The following is a 20,269-nucleotide window of genomic DNA, read 5'->3' on the forward strand; positions in this document are numbered from 1 at the left end:
AAAGAAAGAAAGAAAGAAAGAAAGAAAGAAAGAAAGAAAGAAAGAAAAGATTCTGGATCTCTTTTTCTAATTGGTTGACTTTCTTTTCATAATCTTTTTGTTTTTCTTAGATAGTTATTTTAAAGTTTTTCCTTTATTTCTCACATTTGATTTTAGTGTTTTTTAAAGTTCTTCTATGAATTATTTTTGGGTAGGTGACCATTTTATGTTAGTTTTTGGGGTAGAGGTGGATTTCTTTGTGTCAGTATCCTCCTCTGAAGATGAACCCCTATCTTCTCTATTCCCATAACAACTCTATGGTTGAATTCTTTCTCCTTTTCCTGCTAATTTTTATAGAGTGTATGTTTTGTAATCATCTCTAGTCCTGGGGTGTGGGGGATGGTGCCTCTGCCCTCAGTTTTTCTTTCAGTTTATCTTTCTGGAATGGAACTGAAACCAAGACCTCCTGCCTCCTGTAATTGTCTTCTCAGCAATACAATGATCCAAGACAATCCCAAAGGACTAAAGATGAAGGATACTATCCACTTCCTAAGAAAGCACTGATATTATTTTAATAAAGACTGAAGAATGTTATTTTTCACTTTTTTTCTTTCATTCTTTTTTTTCCTTTTATTACAGTCTTCTTTTACAAAATGGTTAATATAGAAATGTTTTGCATTATTTCACATGTTTAACCTATATCTGATTGTTTACTATCTCGGGTGGAGGCTATGCAGAGAAGGGTAAATAAGGGATATAAATTGGAACTGAAAACATTGAAAATGTTTTAAAATTTTTTTAATGTGTAATTGGGGAAAATAAAGTATATTAAAACAGATTTGGCAAAATGGAAAGAGGTACAAAAGCTCAGTAAAGAAAAGCTTAAAAACTAGAATTGGAAAAGTGGGGGCTAATGACTCCATGTGATATCAAGAGATAATAGAACAAAGTCAAAAGCATGAAAAAATAGAAGAAAATTTGAAAATCTCATTGGGAATTCTACTGAGAAGAAATAATTTAAGAATTATTGGACTTTCTGAAATTCATGATAAAAAGAGTGTATAAATAATATTTGAGAATTATAAGGGAAAACTTCCCCCATATGTTTAATCTGGATGGTAACAGAGAAATTGAAAGAATCCATGATAACTTATTGAAAGAAATCTAAAAATGAAAATTCCTTGGCAGATTATAGCTATATTTCAGAGTTTCCAGATCAAGAAGAAAATATTGCAAGCACCAGACAGAAAGTATTCAAATATCATGGTGCCATAGTCAGGATCACATAAGATTTACCACCTTCTACATTAAAGGAATGGAGAGATTTTAACATGACATTCTGGAAGGCAAAGGATCTAGGATTACAACCAAGAATAACCCACTCAGAAAACAACAACAACAACATAAGTATAATTCTTGCAGGGAAAATGCATTTTAATGAAATAGAGGGCTTTCAAGTATTCCTGATGAAAAGATCAGAGTTGATCAGAAAATTTGACATTTAACCACAAGATTCAACAGAAACATAAAAAGATAAACATGAAAGAGTGATCATAAGAGATCCAATAAATTTAAACTTGTTACATACCTATATGGGAAAATGATGAGGGCAGTTGGTGGTATGGTGGATGGAGTGCTGGGCATAGACTCAGGAAGACCTGAGTTCAAATCTTGCCTTAGACACTTACTTGCTGTGTGACCCTGGGCAAATCACTTAACACTATTTGCCTCACTTTCCTCACTTGTAAAATGAGCTAGAGAAGGAAATGTCAAACCCGTATCTTTGCCAAGAATACCCATATGTGGTTATGAAGAGTAGGAAAGGATTGAAAATTGACTAAACAACAAATGGGAAGATGATACATGTAACTTCTCAGAACTTTTATTATTGCTATGGCAGTTCAAGGGAGTCTAAAAAGACAAAAGGCAGTGATGGGAGTTGATTATGTTGGGGTGATCTCAAAAAAAATTGAAGGGGTGAGAAAGAAAAATGAACTGGGAATGGAGAGGAATGGAAAGTAAAATGGGAAAATGATCTCACATAAAAAAGTCATGCAAGGAAGAGCCTTTATACTGAAGAGTAATATGGCAGTGGGTGTTGGGCAATGCTTGAACCCCACTCTCATCAGAATTATTTCAAAGAGGGAAGACTACATACATGCATACATACACACATATGTACACACATACACATGCATATATGTGTATATATGCCAAGGTGTATATATACATGTGTGTATACACATATGTATATGATTGTATACACACACTCAGTTGTGTATTGAAATCTAATTTGATCAATAAAGAAATAAGAAAGGAAGGGATAATGGTGGGGGTGAGATGACAAAAGGGAGGTCAGATTAAAGGAGTAAGGGGTTGGAAGAGAATCAGGTATATGAGGAAAGACAGGTATAACAGAAGTAAATAGGGTAGTGGGAAATATACAGTAATAATTACTGTGAAAATGAATGGGATGAGCTCAACTATAAAACAGAAACAGATCCCTGGATGGATTAGAAACCAGAATGCAACAACAAAATGTGTTGTTTATAAGAGTTACACTTGAAATAAAAAGACACACACAGAATTAAAATAAAGGCCCAGAGCAAAATCTATTATGCTTCAAATGAAATAAAAAGTCAAGGGAAATAATCATGATATAAAATGAAGTAAAAGCAAAAATAGATCTAAAAAAAAGAGACAACCAGTGAAACTGCATTTTGCTAAAAGGTACCATAGATAATGAAGTAATATCAAACATTTTTATAGCAAACTTCTCTAATGAAGGTCCAATTTCTCAAATATATAGGGAAATGAGTCAAATTCAAAAAAATAATAGCCATTCCTAAACTGATAAATGCCAAAAAACATGAACAGGGCATTATCAGAAGAAGAAATTCAAGCTATTATAGTCATATAAAAAAAGTCTTCTAAATGAATATTGATTAGAGAAAAGTGAACTAAAACATCTTTGAGGTACCACCTCACATCTATCAGAAATAGTAAAAATACTAGATAGAATTGGGTGGGGGGAGAGAAGTACACTATTAAACTGTCTGTGGTGTTGTGAACTGGTCCAATCAATGTAGAAAACAACTTAGAATTATGACCAAAGTGATATAAAACTATGCATACCTTTTGACCTAGTATTAACCACTATTAGATCTGTATCTGAAAGACATCAGAGAAAAAGGAAAAAAGACTTACATGTGCAAAAATATTTATAGTGCCTCATTTGCGGAAGCAAAGAATTACAAATTGAGAGGATATTTATCAATTGGAAAATAGATGAACAATTTGTAGCATGATTGTTATGGAGTACTATTGTACTCAAAGAAATCATGAAGGAGTGGTTTAAGATTTAAAAAATTGCAAGGTATATATGAATTGGTGTAAAGTGAGAAGAAGCAGGAGATCATTATGCACAGTAATATTTTATTTGGTCTTTGTTCAGTCATTTTAGTCATGTCTTACTGTTTGTGACCACATTTGGGGTTTTCTTGACAAAGATGCTGGAGTGGTTTGCAATTTCCTTCTCCAGCTCATTTTACAGATAAGAAATTGAGGCAAACAGAGTTAAGTGATTTGTCCAAGGTCACAATGCTTGTAAGTGTCTAAGGATAGATTTCAACTCAGGAAGATGAGTCTTCTTGACAAGAGACCAAGTGCTCTATCTTCACTACCTCCTAGTTGGCTGTGTTCAGTAATAATAATGTTGTAAGGATTATCACCTGTGAAAGATTTGGCCACTCATCAATAAAATGATCTAAGACAATTCCAAATGGCTCATGATGAAAAAATGCTATCCACCTCAATAGAAAGAATTGATGAAATTTGAGTGCAAATGCAAGTATTATTTGCTTGCCTTTTTATTTTGACTTTTTTTTGCATTATGGCTAATATGGAAATATGTTTTGCATAATTTTACATGTGTAACTGATATAATTTTTCTTGCCTTGTCAATGGGTGGTGGAAGGTTGGTAGGGAGAAAGAGAATATGGACCTCAACATTCAAAAATAAACTACTATTAAAATAAATAAATCATAAATTCTAAGAAAGAGAAAGGGGAAAATAAGATTAAAAGAGATTATAATTTAAGATTGTAGTTTTAGAAGTGAATTGGGCCTAATTGATCATACTGTCCAATCTCTTCTAATTAGAGATGAAGAAACTGAGGTCCAGAGAAATGGAGAAACCTGCCCAAAGTCACATAACTAGTAAGTCAGGGCTGGAACTCAAACCCAAGTCCTTTGACCCAAAATAGTGCTTAGGTATATTTAAATCATATAACAAGGTTAGCTATTACTATGATTATTATCAATCAATGGCAAGTCAGTATTTCTGGATTTATGACCATGTAATTTATGCATCATAGAAAAATAAAAAGAGGCAAGCTTCCAGAAGCCAAGATGGCAGAAAAAAAATGTATTCGCTCTCACCCTCCCCTATCAACCTCTGAAAACTCAGAAAATATCACCCCAGAAAAAACCCTGGAACAGCTGAACCAAAAGAAAGATGGCGTGCAGCAGTGCAGAAACCCAAGTAACTAGAGGGATTAATGGGAAAGGCACCTCTTACCTTGGGGGAAGGAGAGCAGTATGGAACCAGGAGTTGCCCAGTCAGCTAGTGGAAAGACCCACTTTAGCACACCAGGAGGAGATTCTGGTGCCTCAGCATTCTTCAGCAAACGGGTCTCCCAGTGCCTCAGCAAAAATAAGGGAAGCAGCACCACAAAGGGCCCCAGGCAGATAAGCACCCTGCAGCATTCATCTGAAAGGAGCTGAAAAAAGCAACCTAGAGTTGCCTGAAAGTTCCCGCCTTGTTGAGTCCAGCCCAACAACAGGTAAGCTGCCAGAACCCTACAGCCTCCAATTGCCAACATAAGAGGCCCCAGCTCACAAAGCCAGTGACCAAGACCTAGGCTCCTGACACAAGAAGCTTGGGTCAGTGCTCTCTGCTCCCCAGCAGTAGAGCTTAATCTCTTTAAAAGCCAGGGAATACAGAAACACCATGAGTAAAAGAAACATACGATAGATTCATATTATGAGAAGAGTGAAGATCAAGAGGACAAAGTTGTCATAAAACCCACATCTGCAACATCAAAAGGCAATATGCACTGGTATGAAGCCCAAAAAACCTTCATAGAAGAGCTCAAGAAGGATTTTAAAAGTCACATGAGAGAAGTAGAGGAGTCATGAAAAAGTACAATTAGCCAATTGGAAAAAAAGTACACTGAAGAAAACAAGTCCCTAAAAAACACAATTGGCCAACTGGAAAAAAAAAGTACACTGAAGAAAACAAATCCCTTAAAAATACAGTTGACCAATTGGAGAAGAAAGTACAAAATCTAACAGGAGAAAAAAATATGTTAAAAATTAGAATTGAAGAAATGGAACTAATGACTCTATGAGAGAGCAAGAATCAGTCAAACAAAAACAAAAAAATGAAAAACTAGATGAAAATGTAAAATACCTCATGGGTAAAACAGCTGACCTGGAAAATCGATCCAGGAGAGACAATTTAAAAATTATAGGCCTACCTGAAATCGTGATGAAAAAAAACAGCCTGGACAATATCCTTCAGGAAATCATAAAGGAAAACTGCCCTGAAGTCCTAGAACCGGAAGGCAAAATAACTATAGAAAGAATACACTGCTCCCCACCTGAAAGAGATTCCAAATTGACAACTCCAGGGAATATTATAGCTAAATTCCAAAATTACCAGATTAAAGAGAAATTACTGCAAGCACCCAGAAAGAAACAATTTAAATATCATGAAACCACAGTCAGGATTACACAGGACCTTGCAGCCTCTACATTAAAAGAACATAGGGCATGGAACATGATATTCCATAAGGCAAAGGAGCTTGGAATGCAGCCAAGGATTAACTACCAAGCAAAAATGAGCATGATTTTTCAGGGAAGGAGATGGATATTCAATGAAATAGGGGACTTCCAAACCTTCCTGATAAAAAGACCAGAGCTCAACAAAAAATTTGATCTTCCAATACAAGATTCAAGAGAGACATAAAAAGGTAAATGGGACAGAAAGACACAATAGGTTGTTAATAAGGGCAAAATGTTTATATCCCTACAAGGGAAGATGACACTTGCAACTATTGAGAACTGTATTGTTATTATACCATGTTAAAGGACTATACATAAAGGGGGTGGATATAAGTTGACTTTGAGGTAATGATAAAAAAAATAATCAAGTGGGTTAAATGTATCCAAGTAAGTGGATTAGTCTGAGCTAAGAAAATGTACTGAAAAAGGAGGAGGCAGACAAGGGTAAATTACATTACAGAAAAAGACACAAAAACCTATTAGAGCAGAGGTAAAGAAGGCAGGGAGATGAGCATTGTTTGAACCTTATTCTCATCATCTTTGGCTCAAGAAGGGAATAACATAATCAGGTGGGTATAGAAATCTAACTTACACTATAGACAGTAGGAGGGAAAAGGGGAAAGAAAAGGGAGGGGGCATAGAAAGGAAAGAAGAAGCAGTAAGGGTAAAGGGGAAGAAAAGGGAAAGGGATAATAGAAGGGAGGTGGGACTGAAGGAGGCAGTGGTCAAAAGTGAAACACTAGTGACAGGGGAAAAGAGAAAGGAAAAAGAAAAGCATAAATGGGGAGGGGGAAGGATGGAGAAAAAGACACAGATAGTAATCATAACTGTGAATGTGAATGGGATGAACTCTCCCATAAAATGGAAGCATAAAGCAGAGTGGATTAAAAACCATAATCCTACAATATGTTGTTTACAGGAAACACATTTGAAAAAGAGTGACACACACAAGATAAAGGTAAAAGGCTGGAGTAAAATATATTATGCTTCAACTGAAGTAAAAAAAGCAGGGGTAGCAATCCTGATCTCAGACAAAGCAAAAGCAAAAATAGATCTTATCAAAAGAGATAAGGAAGGAAACTACATCCTGCTAAAAAGCACCATAGACAATGAAGTAATATCGTTACTAAACCTATATGCACCTAATGGTATAGCATCCAGATTCTTAGAGGAGAAGTTCAGGGAGTCATAGGAAGAAATAGACAGCAAAACTATACTAGTGGGGGACCTCAACCTCCCCCTCTCTGAACTAGATAAATCTAACCACAAAATAAACATGAAAGAAGGTAGGGAGGTAAATAGAACATTAGAAAAGTTAGGTATGATAGACCTCAAGATAAAACTGAATGGGGACAGAAAGGAATGTACTTTTTTCTTGGCAATACATGGCACATACACAAAAATTGACCATGTACTAGGGCATAAAAACCTCATAATCCAATGCAGAAAGGCAGAAATATTAAATGCATCCTTTTCAGATCATGATGCAATAAAAATTATGTGTAATAAAGGGTCATGGAAAGATAGACTAAAAAACAATTGGAAACTAAATAATCTAATCATAAAAAATGATTGGATCAAACAACAAATCATAGAAACAATCAATAACTTCTTTCAAGAGAATGAAAATAATGAGACAACATACCAAAACTTATGGGATGCAGCAAAAGCAGTTCTTAGGGGAAGTTTTATATCTCTAAATGCTTACAGAAATAAAATAGAAAAAGAGGAGATCAATGAATTGGGCATACAACTAAACAAATTAGAAAAGGAACAAATTAAAAATCCTCAATTAAACACCAAATTAGAAATATTGAAAACCAAAGGAAAAATTAAGAAAATTGAAATTAAGAAAACTATTGAACTAATAAATAAAAATAAGAGCTGGTTTTATGAAAAAAAAACAATAAAATAGATAAATCTTTGGTTAATCTAATTTTAAAAAAGAAAGAAGAAAACCAAATTACTAGTATTAAGAATGAGAAGGGTGAAGCTACCACCAAGGAAGAGGAAATCAAAACAATAATTAGAAATTATTTTGCCCAACTATATGCCAATAAATTTAACAATCTTACTGAAATGGATACATATTTACAAAAATTTAAATTGCCCCAATTAACAGAAGAGGAAGTAAAATACTTAAATAACCACATCTCAGAAAAAGAAATTGAACAAGCCTTTGATGAACTCCCTAGGAAAAAATCTCCAGGGCCAGATGGATTTACATGCTAATTCTATCAAACATTTAAAGAACAATTAATTCCAATACTATATAGACTATCTGGTAAAATAAGTGAAGAAGGAATCTTACCAAATTCTTTTTATGATACAAACATGTTGCTGATACCTAAACCAGGAAGAGTCAAGACAGAGAAAGAAAATTATACATCAATTTCTCCAATGAATATAGATACGAAAAATTTTAAACAAAATATTAACAAACAGATTACAGCAACTTATCACAAGAATAATACACTATGATAAGGTAGGATTTATACCAGGAATGCAGGGCTGGTTCAAGATAAGGAAAACTATCAGAATGATTCATCATATCAACACCAAAAGTAACAGAAACCACATGATCATCTCAATAGATTCAGAAAAAGCTTTTGAGAAAATACAACAGCCATTCCTATTAAAAACACTGGAGACCATAGGTATAAATGAACTCTTCCTTTAAATAATAAATAGCATCTATCTAAAACCATCAGTAAGCATAATATGTAATGGGGACAAGCTAGAAGCATTTCCAATAAGATTGGGGGTGAAACAACGATGTCCATTATCACCACTGTTATTCGACATCATACTGGAAACGTTAGCTTTAGCAATAAAAGAAGAAAAAGACATTGAAGACATTAAAACAAGCAAAGAAGAAACAAAGCTATCACTCTTTGCAGATGACATGATGTTATACTTAGAGAATCCCAGAGAATCAAGTAAAAAACTACTTGAAATAATAAACAACTTTAGCAAAGTTGCAGGCTATAAAATAAACCCACATAAATCATTGGCATTTCTATATATTACCAACAAACCCCAACAGCAAGAGATAGAAAGAGAAATTCCATTTAAACTTACTGTAGACATTATAAAACATTTAGGAGTCTACCTCCCAAAACAAACCCAGGAACTCTACAAACACAATTACAAAACACTTTTCACACAAATAAAGTCAGATCTAAATAATTGGAAAAACATCAGTTGCTTATGCATAGGCTGAGCTAATATAGTAAAAATGACAATTCTAACTAAGCTAATTTATTTATTCAGTGCCATACCAATCAAACTACCAAAAAATTATTTTATAGAGTTAGAAAAAATAATAATGAGATTCATTTGGAAGAGCTAAAGGTCCAGAATATCAAGAGAACCAATGAAAAGAAATACAGGGGAAAGTGGCCTAGCAATTCCAGATCTTAAATTGTATTATAAAGCAGCAACCATCAAAACTGCTTGGTACTGGCTAAGAAATAGAGTGGTCAATCAGTGGAATAGGTTAAACATGCAAGACACAGTAGTCAATGACTATAGTAATCTATTATTTGATAAACCCAAAGACCACAGCTTTTGGGATAAGAACCCACTCTTTGAAAAAAAATTGCTGGGAAAACTGGAAAAAAGTATGGCAGAAACTAGGCATAGACCAAAATATCACACCATATACCAAAATAATGTCAAAATGGGTGCACGATTTAGATATAAAGGCTGATACTATAAGCAAACTGGGAGAGCAAGGAATAGTTTATCTGTCAGATCTATGGAGAACAGAAGAATTCATGACCAAATAGGGGATGGAGAACATTACAAAAAGCAAAATAGATAATTTTGATTACATTAAATTGAAAAGTTTTTGCACAAACAAAGCCAATGCAACTAAGATTAGAAGGAAGGTAGAAAATTGGAAAAGAATTTTTGCAACCAGTCTCTCTGATAAGGGCCTCATTTCTAAAATATATAGAGAATTAAGTCAAATTTATAAGAATACAAGCCATTCCCCAATTGATAAATGGTCGAAGGATATGAACAGACAGTTCTCAGATGAAGAAATTAAAGCCATCTATAATCATATGAAAAAATGCTCTAAATCATTATCGATTAGAGAAATTCAAATCAAAACACCTCTGAGGTACCACATCACACCTATCAGAATGGCCAACATGACAAAACAGGAAAATGATAAACAGGAGAAGATGTGGGAAAATTGGAACACTAATGCATTGTTGGTGGAGTTGTGAAATGATCCAACCATTTTGGAGAGCAATTTGGAACTATGCCCAAAGGGCTATAAAAATGTGCGTATCCTTTTACCCAGCAATAGCACTTCTAGGGCTATATCCCAAAGAGATCACACAAATGGGAAAAGGACCTATATGTATAAAAATATTCATAGCAGCTCTTTTTGTGGTGGCAAAGAATTGGAAATTGAGAGGATACCTATCAATTGGGGAATGACTGAGCAAATTGTGGTATATGAATGTGATGGAATACTATTGTGCTGTAAGAAATGATGAACAGGCTGACTTCAGAAAAATATGGAAAGACTTGTATGGTCTGATGCTGAGTGAAGTGAGCAGAACCAAGATAACATTGTACACAATAACAGCCACGTTGTGTGATGACTAATATTGATAAACTTAACCCTTCTTGGCAATACAAGGATCTAAGACATCTCCAGAGGCCTTGTGATGGAAAATACTATCCAAACCCAAAGAAAGAACCATGGAAGCTGAATTGCTATTTTTTTCTCTTCTTTTGAGTTTTGTTTCCTCTTTCTGATGGTTCCTCCTATTGTTTTTAATTTTTACTTACAACATCACTAATGTGAAAATATGTTTAATATGAACGTAAATGTATAGCCTATATCAGATTGTGTGCTGTCTTGGGGAGGGTGGTGGGGAGGAAGGGGGAGAAAAATTTTAAACTCAAAAGCATATGGAAGTGATTATTGATGAATCAAAATAAATTAATAAAAAAGAATAAAAAAGAAAAAGAAAAAGAAGAAAAAGAAAAAGAAATGGATAGTTAAATTCTTGTTAAAAAAAAACTGATGTCTTTGACTATGCCATTTATAATTGAACTCAGATAAGTACTTTTAAAATAACAACAGGCAAATTGATGACTGTTGAATTAGCCTCACATTAAGAAGGATACTTAGCATAGTTTGAAATCAAAGATTGATTCCTTTTTCCAGGGGAAAGAAATGAGTTCAAATAGCAGAAATGAATAACACAGTATATGTACTCACAGGCAATCTCTCTACCCTATTCTATCTTTTTTTCCTTCTCTCTCCCTTTCTTCTTCCTGTCTCTGAAACTTAGGACTTTCAGAAACTATGTCAAAGCAATAGCTTCCAAATAGTGTTTTGCATTCCCAATATGTCTTAGGACTAGGAAACATGACACTTTTCATTTATTTTCTCTATGTAGTCTTGCTGCACATTTACCTGTTTGCACTGGTAAATATGAAGGTAATATAAAGTCTTCTTGAAGTTTACCTTATCTTTACACTATGAGATTCAATATATATAGATATAGGTTGAGCCTCACTGATGAAAAGTGGCCCAGGAATACAATATATATTTATATTATTTCAAAACAAATCATATTGGTGAAGCACAGAGTTTTATTCTCCTTCTTAGAGTGGGAAAATTTCTGCACTTTTGTAGCAGCTCATTCACTTGCCAAAAGTCCTACAAACTTAGAAATTCACTGTAACCAAGAGGGTAATATTATGTGATATATTCAGTAAGTCTATGATTGATTATGATTGATTTTGGACTGATTTGTAAAAAATAACAAGATCCCTGAGTATGACTCTTCTTTTTGTTATTTTTCTGAAATATTTCTCTACAAAAACTATGAATATATTCATGATGTAAGAAATGGAATTAGAAGCCATCAAATTACATTGAAAGGTAGGAGGAAGAGAGGATATGTAAATGCAGGTCAGAATAAATCAACTTTTTCAAAAGAATTAGAATATGTGCTGGGGTAGTGATCCCAGGAAACTACTTTCAAGGTTATATTTTGATTCGTATCCTTATGAGATACAATAAGACATGCTAAAAGTATTTGATTTTCTACCTTATACAAAAAATATTCTGAGGATGTATTTTTCTTTCCCATCTTCCCTGCTTAGGGTAGCTGCTTGGTTTTCATGTGGGATTCTAAGCTTCAGAATGGGATTAAGACAATCTGGTTTGGTCTTTATTGATTACTTGGTTTCCATTGAGTTTAAACGCAAATGGCAGTGTTACTATGTAACAAACATTAGCTTGTTTTTTAGACAATTTACAATTCACACTCTAAGAAGCTCTCTATTATCTATCATATTCCATTCCTTTATTATAAAGGTTATACAATATGCATGAAACTTCTTATTTTTCAGAATGAATACTTGAGTAGTCAAAAATAGTATCTGTAACAGTATTTAAAAGATGTTGACAACATCCAGTGTCTAGTTAGGCTAGTGAATAACTTTTTAAAATTCTTTATAATCAAGGCAATGTCCACATTTATTTAAAGGTGTAGTCAGAATGAAATACTATTCTCAGAGTAATCAATTTGCCTAGGTTGGAATTTAGGAAAACATCTGGCATATTCAATTTTCCTGAAATCTTTGAATCATTTATGACTGTTAGATTCAATAAAAGTTAATAAAAATAATATATGTTGAAACTAAAATAGCTAACATTTTTCAAACCTTTCCCTGAGCATGCCATAATGCAGAAATGAAGTACCTTGGAGGGCAAAGCCAAATTTTCAGGTTCCAATAAAATTGATTTTCCTTGCCTCTAAGGAAAAAAATAAAAAAAAAAGTTACTTTAATTTAAAATTTGTTTTCTCTTCTACAAAAATACTGTTTATCATCAATTTCACCCATCAAATGAAATGTTTTATATGTTGTATCAAAATCATAAGTTTATAAATGAAATGCAAAGGCTTTCAAATCAAATATATTACCAAGAAAATTAAATCAATATTAAATAAGGAATAGTGAAACCTAGAGAATTTGTATCTGTCTGAATACTACATTGAATTTGAACAAAACATTCTTAAATGTTGCATTAATTTTATTCATAGTATATTCTAGAATTATTAGTCTCTTAGGTACCAAACAAGTAACTGTGGACATTCTGTGCTCCTCTGTGACATCTGGTTAAATGCACAAAGCACTTGCATTTAAAAATAGCCAGTTTCTATGCTTTGAATAGTTTGTGTTCTAAAAGTTCATTTAAACATTTTTAAACACGCAGCACACATTTTCACATAGGAACAATTCTATTGAAATAAATATTCAGCAGTCATCTTCATAAATGTGATAGGCAAAACTCAGAGAGTGAGTGAGATTATGAAAAGGGAGTATAAAGAGAAGAAGGATTTTGGAGAACACGTATTAAGTTATCTGAAAAAGGATAAGGAAGCAGCAAAGGAGTCAGAGGAATGCATGTGAGGAAAAATCAAGAGTGTCTTGTCTCTGATGTCAATGTAAGAGATTGCTTCCAGTAAGAGAGAGGAGGGAACAGGATCTATATTTTATGAGAGGAGAAAAATGACTGAATATGGTAATTGGATTAGACAAGTTGGTCATATTTGGTTATCACTGAAAGAACAACTTTGGTAGAATGGTATGTGAAAATAACAAACCATAAGAGGATAAAGAGACAGAAGAGAGTGAGAATGAAGGCATCAGGTCTAGACAACTTTTTTTTTTCAAGAAAATTTTTCAACTTCTTTTTTTCGAGAAATGAAGTAGCTAAGGTGCCTCTATAAGGTATCAGAGTAGTTGGACAAGGTAAGTCTAGGGCAGAGGTTCCCAAACATATTTGGCCTAGCACCTCCCTTTTAAAAAAAATCACTCAGCACTCCTCTTGAAATCTACTTTCTTTAACCCTTTAACATTTTTAAAATTTGTGTCATTTAAATTATAATATATATGTATATAGCATATTATATTTTAAAATGACAGATTTTTAAATTTAATAATTTATTGTAAATTTGTGGGTTTTTTCCTGCATTGAAATTATAATCATGCAATATTGTGTCATATAACCATATAGTATCATATTGTAAACAAGCCATTACATACACATATTCCTGCTGATGCATACTGGACTTCCTGACAATGTGTGACATGCTCACCTGACAACACTTGCTTGTTAAGACTTGTTGTTGGACTTGATCATTGATAGTTATAGCTTCCATTTCATGTGTTTATTTGGAAAATAAAGTAATCACTACGACTTCAACTCTGTTACACAACAGATGAAACATGTATGAATATTTTTTTTCAAAATTTTCTTATCTTCTTTCTGTATGTTTCCACTGCCCCTTATTTTTATTCTATGCATCCCAATTACACCTGAGGCTACTACTGTCTCCCCTCCAATCATTCCAGCACCCCCAGAGGACAGTATCACCCACTTTGGGAAGCTATGGTAGGGAATTATTTTTAAGGTTGAGGAAACATGAACATATTTGTAGGCATATGGGAGGGGAATCAATCAAATATAGATTGAAGACACATTATCAAAGGAGGATGTCTATAGATAGAATAGCACAATAGAATTGAAGGCATAGTTAATAGGATCAACCTTGTGTTTTCTCACAAAGTGGAAGGTCAGACATCTGTAAATCTGAAGTATGATGTGTGTGGTTGGAGACAAGAGGAGAAGAGAAAAGGTTATGAACAGTTTCATGAAATGAGCTACGAGGTTAGTAGGGGTCCAGAATGCTCTATCTGACAAAATATCAATGGAGTTTTCATTGGGTGAAAGACATTAGGAAACCAGAGACATATCCTTCCTCCATGAAATAGCAATATCTGAATGTTCTTCCCCATTGTTCAAGTGCCAGTGAAAGGTAGTGTTTCTTCATCTTGCTAGTCTACCTACTATCTAAATTCATCAGTCAATCAATATTTGTTAATCACCTGCTCTGTGTGAGACACTGTGCTAAGGTGCTAAGCACTGGAGACACAAAGAAAAGCAAAAACAAAAACAAAGTAAAAAAAAAAGCAGTTCATCCTCTCAAGGAGCTCAGTCTTACATTCAAACAATTGTGTATAAACAAGATATGCACAGGATAAATTGGGTGAAATTGCAGAAGAAAGGTACTAAGATAAAGGAGGAGTGGGAAATATTTTTTACAGAAGGTAAGAATTTACCTAAGAATTGAAAAGACCAAGGAATCTATAAGGAAGAGATTAGGAAAGAGAATGTTGCAAGTATTGGGGACAGACAAAGAAAATCTTAGTCTTAACTCCACAGAATAAGATGCCAGTCCCAGGATTAATTGAACATCAGAAATCTCTTCAGCATGTTGTTTAACTCAACCTTGGATATATTCAACACCACCCAATCCAATCATCCTCCTCTCCTCTCTTATTGGAGGAATGGAGAATGGAGCACTAAACTCCACTCAAAGTCTGATTTTGCACCTCACTCCAGTTTTCATCTGTATCTCTGTTTGGTCTAAATTCCACGGAATAAGATACCCTCATATCAGGTTCCCCTTGGTGTCCTTCCCTCCACCTTTCCTGCTTCTCTCTTGTGTGTTGTCTTCCCCCGTTAGATTATAATATCCTAGAAGGCAGAGACTGTATTTTTCTTATTTTTATGCTTAGCTTAGCACAGTGCCTGACACATAGTAGGAACTTAATGTTTTTTTTAATTTTAATTTTATTTTTAATTTATGGAATGAAACAAGAATTTCCATAACAGCACAATAAAAAATATGTTTATACATGAAACTGCAAGTCTACCAGCACAACATGCTATTCCTTTCAAATATACAATATTATCAAGGAAATTTCTATTTTTTTCTTCCTTGCCCCCCCCGAGACAGTTACCATTAGACATAAATATATAAAAATATTCATATTTACATACATATATAAATATTATACTCTATAAATACTTCTCTTTATCAATGCTTTCTGTGGAGGCATTGTCTTTCTTCATATTTCCTTTATATTTAACTTGGGTATGTATAATAGACAACAAAATTTATTCACTCAAAGTCTTTCCTCAAACAATATTGTTACTATATACAATGTTCTCTTGGTTCTGCTCATTTCCCTCTTCATTATTTCATTCACATCTTCCCATTTTTTCTAAAATCATTGAGGTCATCATTTCTTATGGCACAGTAGTATTCCTTAATCAATGTTTATTCAATTGAATTTAAAATAGGTTTTAAAAAATGTTCAGAATGAGGAAATGGATTGTCTTGTATGAGGAACATCAAAGAGGCCAGTGTGAGCAGATCACAGAATACTTGGAGGAGAGTAAGGTACAAGAAAACTAGAAAAGTAGGAAGTGGGCCATTTTATGAAAGGCTTTGATGGCCAAACATCTATAGCCCAATTGATATGATCAAAGGATATTAACAAACAGTTCTCAAAGAAGAATTGTAAACTATCAAAACTTCATGAAAAAATGCTCAAAAACATTAATAAGAAAAAAAATGCAAATCAAAATAATCCTGAAATTTAACCTTATATCCTGCAAATTTTCAATGATGACAAAAGATGGAAGTAGACAACACTTAAGGGGTGATAGAAAGATAGGAACACTAATGCATAGTTGGTGAAGCTTTGAATCAATTAATCATTAAAAAAAAGCTAGCTGGAATTATGCAAAGTGATTAAAATGTCAATATGCTTGGATATAGAAATTCTATTACTGAGTTCATACTTCAAATGGTTATTCATAAAAAGAAAGCCCCATAAGCACCAAAATATTTATAGCAGCATTTTTGTCATAGCAAAAATTTAGAAACAAAATAGTTGCATATCATGGGGAATAGCTAAATAAATTGTGGTATGTGAATGTAATGGAATTTTATTGTGATGTTAAAAAATAATGAATGTGATGCATACAGAAAAGCATGGAAAGCTTTACACGAATGTTGCAAAGTAAAGTAAGCAGAGGCAAGAAAATGTTGCACACAATAACTTGGATGTAAACAGAAAGAACAAAAACACAGAAAATCAAAAGTAAATATTGCAAAAGTACAAAGAAAAGCATGGATTTAAAGAGGTGAGAAGATACTCCCATTCTTCCTCTTTGCAGAGGTGAGAAGTCCACAAACCTGGGATACTGCACATGTTTTCAGACTTTAGGGATGCATTGATAAATGATGATAATTTTATTCTCTTCTCTTTTTGTCTTTAAAAATAGTTTGCCCCAAAGCAAAAAGGACCTACATACACAAAAATATTTATAGCAGCTCTTTTCTGGTGGCAAAGAATTGGAAATTAAAGAGATGCCCATCAATTGGGGAATGGATAAACAAGTTCTAATATGATTATGATGGAATTCTATTGTGGTATAAGAAATGACAAGCAGAGTCTTCTTTAAAAAACCTGGAAAGACTTACAAGAACTAATGCAAATTGAAATGAGTAGAACCAGGAGAACATTATATATGATGAAAGCAACATTATAAGATTATCAACTGTGAATTACTTAACTATTTTCAACAATGTAATGACCCAAGACAACTCTGAAGGACTTATGATGAAAAATGCTATCCTTCCCCAGAGAAAGAACTAATAGAGTCTGAATATGGATAAAAGTGTACCTTTTTAAATTTTATTTTCTTGGGTTTTTTGTCTGTTTTCTTTTACAACATGACTGACGTAGGAATGTTTTGCATGACTATACATGTATAGCCTATTTTAAGTTGCTTGCCTTCTCAATGCAGGGGGTGAGGAAGAGAATTTGAAACTCAAAAATTTAAAAATGAATGACAATATTTGTTTTTTTGGTTTTTTTACATGTAATTGGGGGAAAATAAAAATAAAATAATTACTATAAATCTTCAAAATAAAAAAATACTGTTTGCTACATGACACAGATTTTTGAAAGAGGGAGAATGAGGGATATCAGGTGATATAACATTAAAATATATAAGCAATTGCTTATTTTTTAAAAACTAGAGAAATTAACATATGATCCCATAGGTAATAGACAGTAGCATATTATGATGGGGATAAGAATGGTAATTTTGGAGTCAGAAAGAATTGATTCTAAATCCTGTTTAAGGCACTGATTATCTGTGTGACACTGGACAATCCATTTCACCTCTCTCAGCCTCAGTTTCTCCATGAATAAAAGGAGGACAATAATAACACTCACTTCCTAGGTTGTTGTAACAATTGAATAGGGATATATATGATGTGCTTTGCAAATCTTAAATCATCACATAAATGTTAGCTATTATTAATATTAATGGCCATAGCAGTTCTCCTCATACCCTCATTTTGTGAGCTGCAATCATGCTAGGGTGGCAAATGAGAAAATACTGACTACATTGAGGGCTACAGGGATAAGCCTTGTAGGGGGTAGTAGAGACATTGAGAATGAGGTCTACAATAGGAATTTCAGGAGAGACTCTGGTGATTATATTGTAGGGAAATTGGAAATTAGGAGAGAAAGAGAGTATATAGTGCTCCTGAGAGAGAAAAGACTGTGAGAAGTAATGGTATCAGGTATAGGCAACTTTTTTCAATAAATTAAGCAATTAAGGTGAAGAAAGATAGAAGGTATCATCAGAGTAGGTAAATGGTATAGCTAAGTTTAGGGAAATCTTTTTTTTTTAAATTGAAGAAACATGAGCACAGGTCTAGGATGAGAAGGATTTCAATGGTGACTCTGTTAGGAATAGCTATGAAAATAAGTACCATCCTAAAAGAAAAAGGTTTTGAGTTCTGAGATGGGGATTAAACTTCTAGCAGGAGGGTGAATGGATGGCATTAAGGATGATGAAATCAGATCAGTAATGCTGGGAAGATAGAAATAACTCCTCTGATACAGCAATGCAGTATTGGAATACTGACCAGAAACTTGAGCTTACTAGGGAGTTTGATCTAGTGGTCCCTACTATAAGTAATGTCTGCAAATCGGATATTCATAATTTAGAGGCAAAAACAGGGAAACTTTCTCATTAGAGAAATTGAAAAGGAAATATCAGCTAGCAGAAAAGGAAACAAACCTACAAACAATATGTCATAGCTATGACTTCCAAGAAAAACATAGTCAAATTAAATTGATGTGTAGATATCCGGAGTAATGTTTTATACACACATATAATGCACTTATTTGGGTTTATCTTTTTTCCCACCAATATTTGTTTTCTTTCATAACTACAGATACTACTTAAATTATCCCTAAGTCCATGCCGAGAATGTACTCCTTTCTCATTTGTACATCTTGGAATTCTTAGTTACCTTTAAGGTTCTCATTTTCCTTCCTTCCTTTATTTTTATTTCCACCTTTTTTTCTCTTCATTCCTCCCTTACTTCCTTTCTTCCTTCCTCTTCTTCTTCCCTCCTTCTTGCTTTCATTTTTCAAGGAATTCTACTTTACCTTATGGCAAAATTCTTTCTTTAAGCTTTGCCTGTAGGTGTTTTGGAGTTTTTCTCCACTTCTGGCTTATGTCTTAAAAAGTCTTAGCATCGTGGTAGCTTATCTTTTATTTTGTTTTCTTCTTTTCTCTTTTCTTCTTGTCTCTTCTCTTTTCCTTTCTTCTCTTCCTCCCTCACTCTTTCCTACCTCCTTTTCTCCCTTTCCTCCATCTTTTTCTCCCTGTCTTATTTTTGGAGGGGGGAGGGGAAATGACATTCCTCCAATCTTATTTCCCAGATTGGAACTTGGTTGTGAGGGTTAGATTCTGTGCATTACTAGTAGGAATGAAGTGCATTTGTATGGTATCTGGCTGTGTTATATGGTGTCCTGCTTCCAAAGTCAGATTGATGGTTCCACAGTCCTATACGTCTCCCAAGGTCTTGCTCTCAGATCCCTTCTCTGTTTCAGGAGGACAGCATTGTGTCCTTTTTATGATCTAGATATCTAGCCCTGAGGTTCCCTCTCTGAGTTAGAACAACAGTTTTGTAGCCCTTTCAGAGATGTAGTCTAAAATCTAAGTCTCTTCTCTGTAGTAAGACAGAGTGGCTTATAGCACTATAGCTCTGTTCTACTCCCTAGGTCTATTAGGAAAATATATCTGAACTTTAACTAGTAGCCAACACTGTCTCACTGAAGAATCAATCCGTAAACATGCATTCATTCTGTGCCTGTTCTGTGCCAGACACTTTGTTACAGAAAGGAAATACAAAGACAAAACTTAAATATTTCTGTTCTTTGATGAGCCTTCAAAGGAGGAGAGAATAAACAATAATCTAAATATAGGCAAAATATCTAGAATATAGAAAAGAAGTGGAGAAAGACACTAGAAACTTATATGGAGTTTTTCAGGCAATGCTTCATGTGGAAGATGGTGCTTGAGATAAATAATGGAGAAAACTAGGGATTCCAAAAGCCAGAGATAAGTATGGCATGTGTTCTAGTCTTGGGGGACAGCCAGTACAAATGAACAGAGACAGTACATGAGATGAATATATGAAGAACAAGGAAATATACTATGGCTAGACCATAG

This window comes from Vombatus ursinus, unplaced genomic scaffold (assembly GCF_900497805.2).
Source record: "Vombatus ursinus unplaced genomic scaffold, bare-nosed wombat genome assembly UNPS02014778.1, whole genome shotgun sequence".
Classification (NCBI taxonomy): Eukaryota; Metazoa; Chordata; class Mammalia; order Diprotodontia; family Vombatidae; genus Vombatus; species Vombatus ursinus.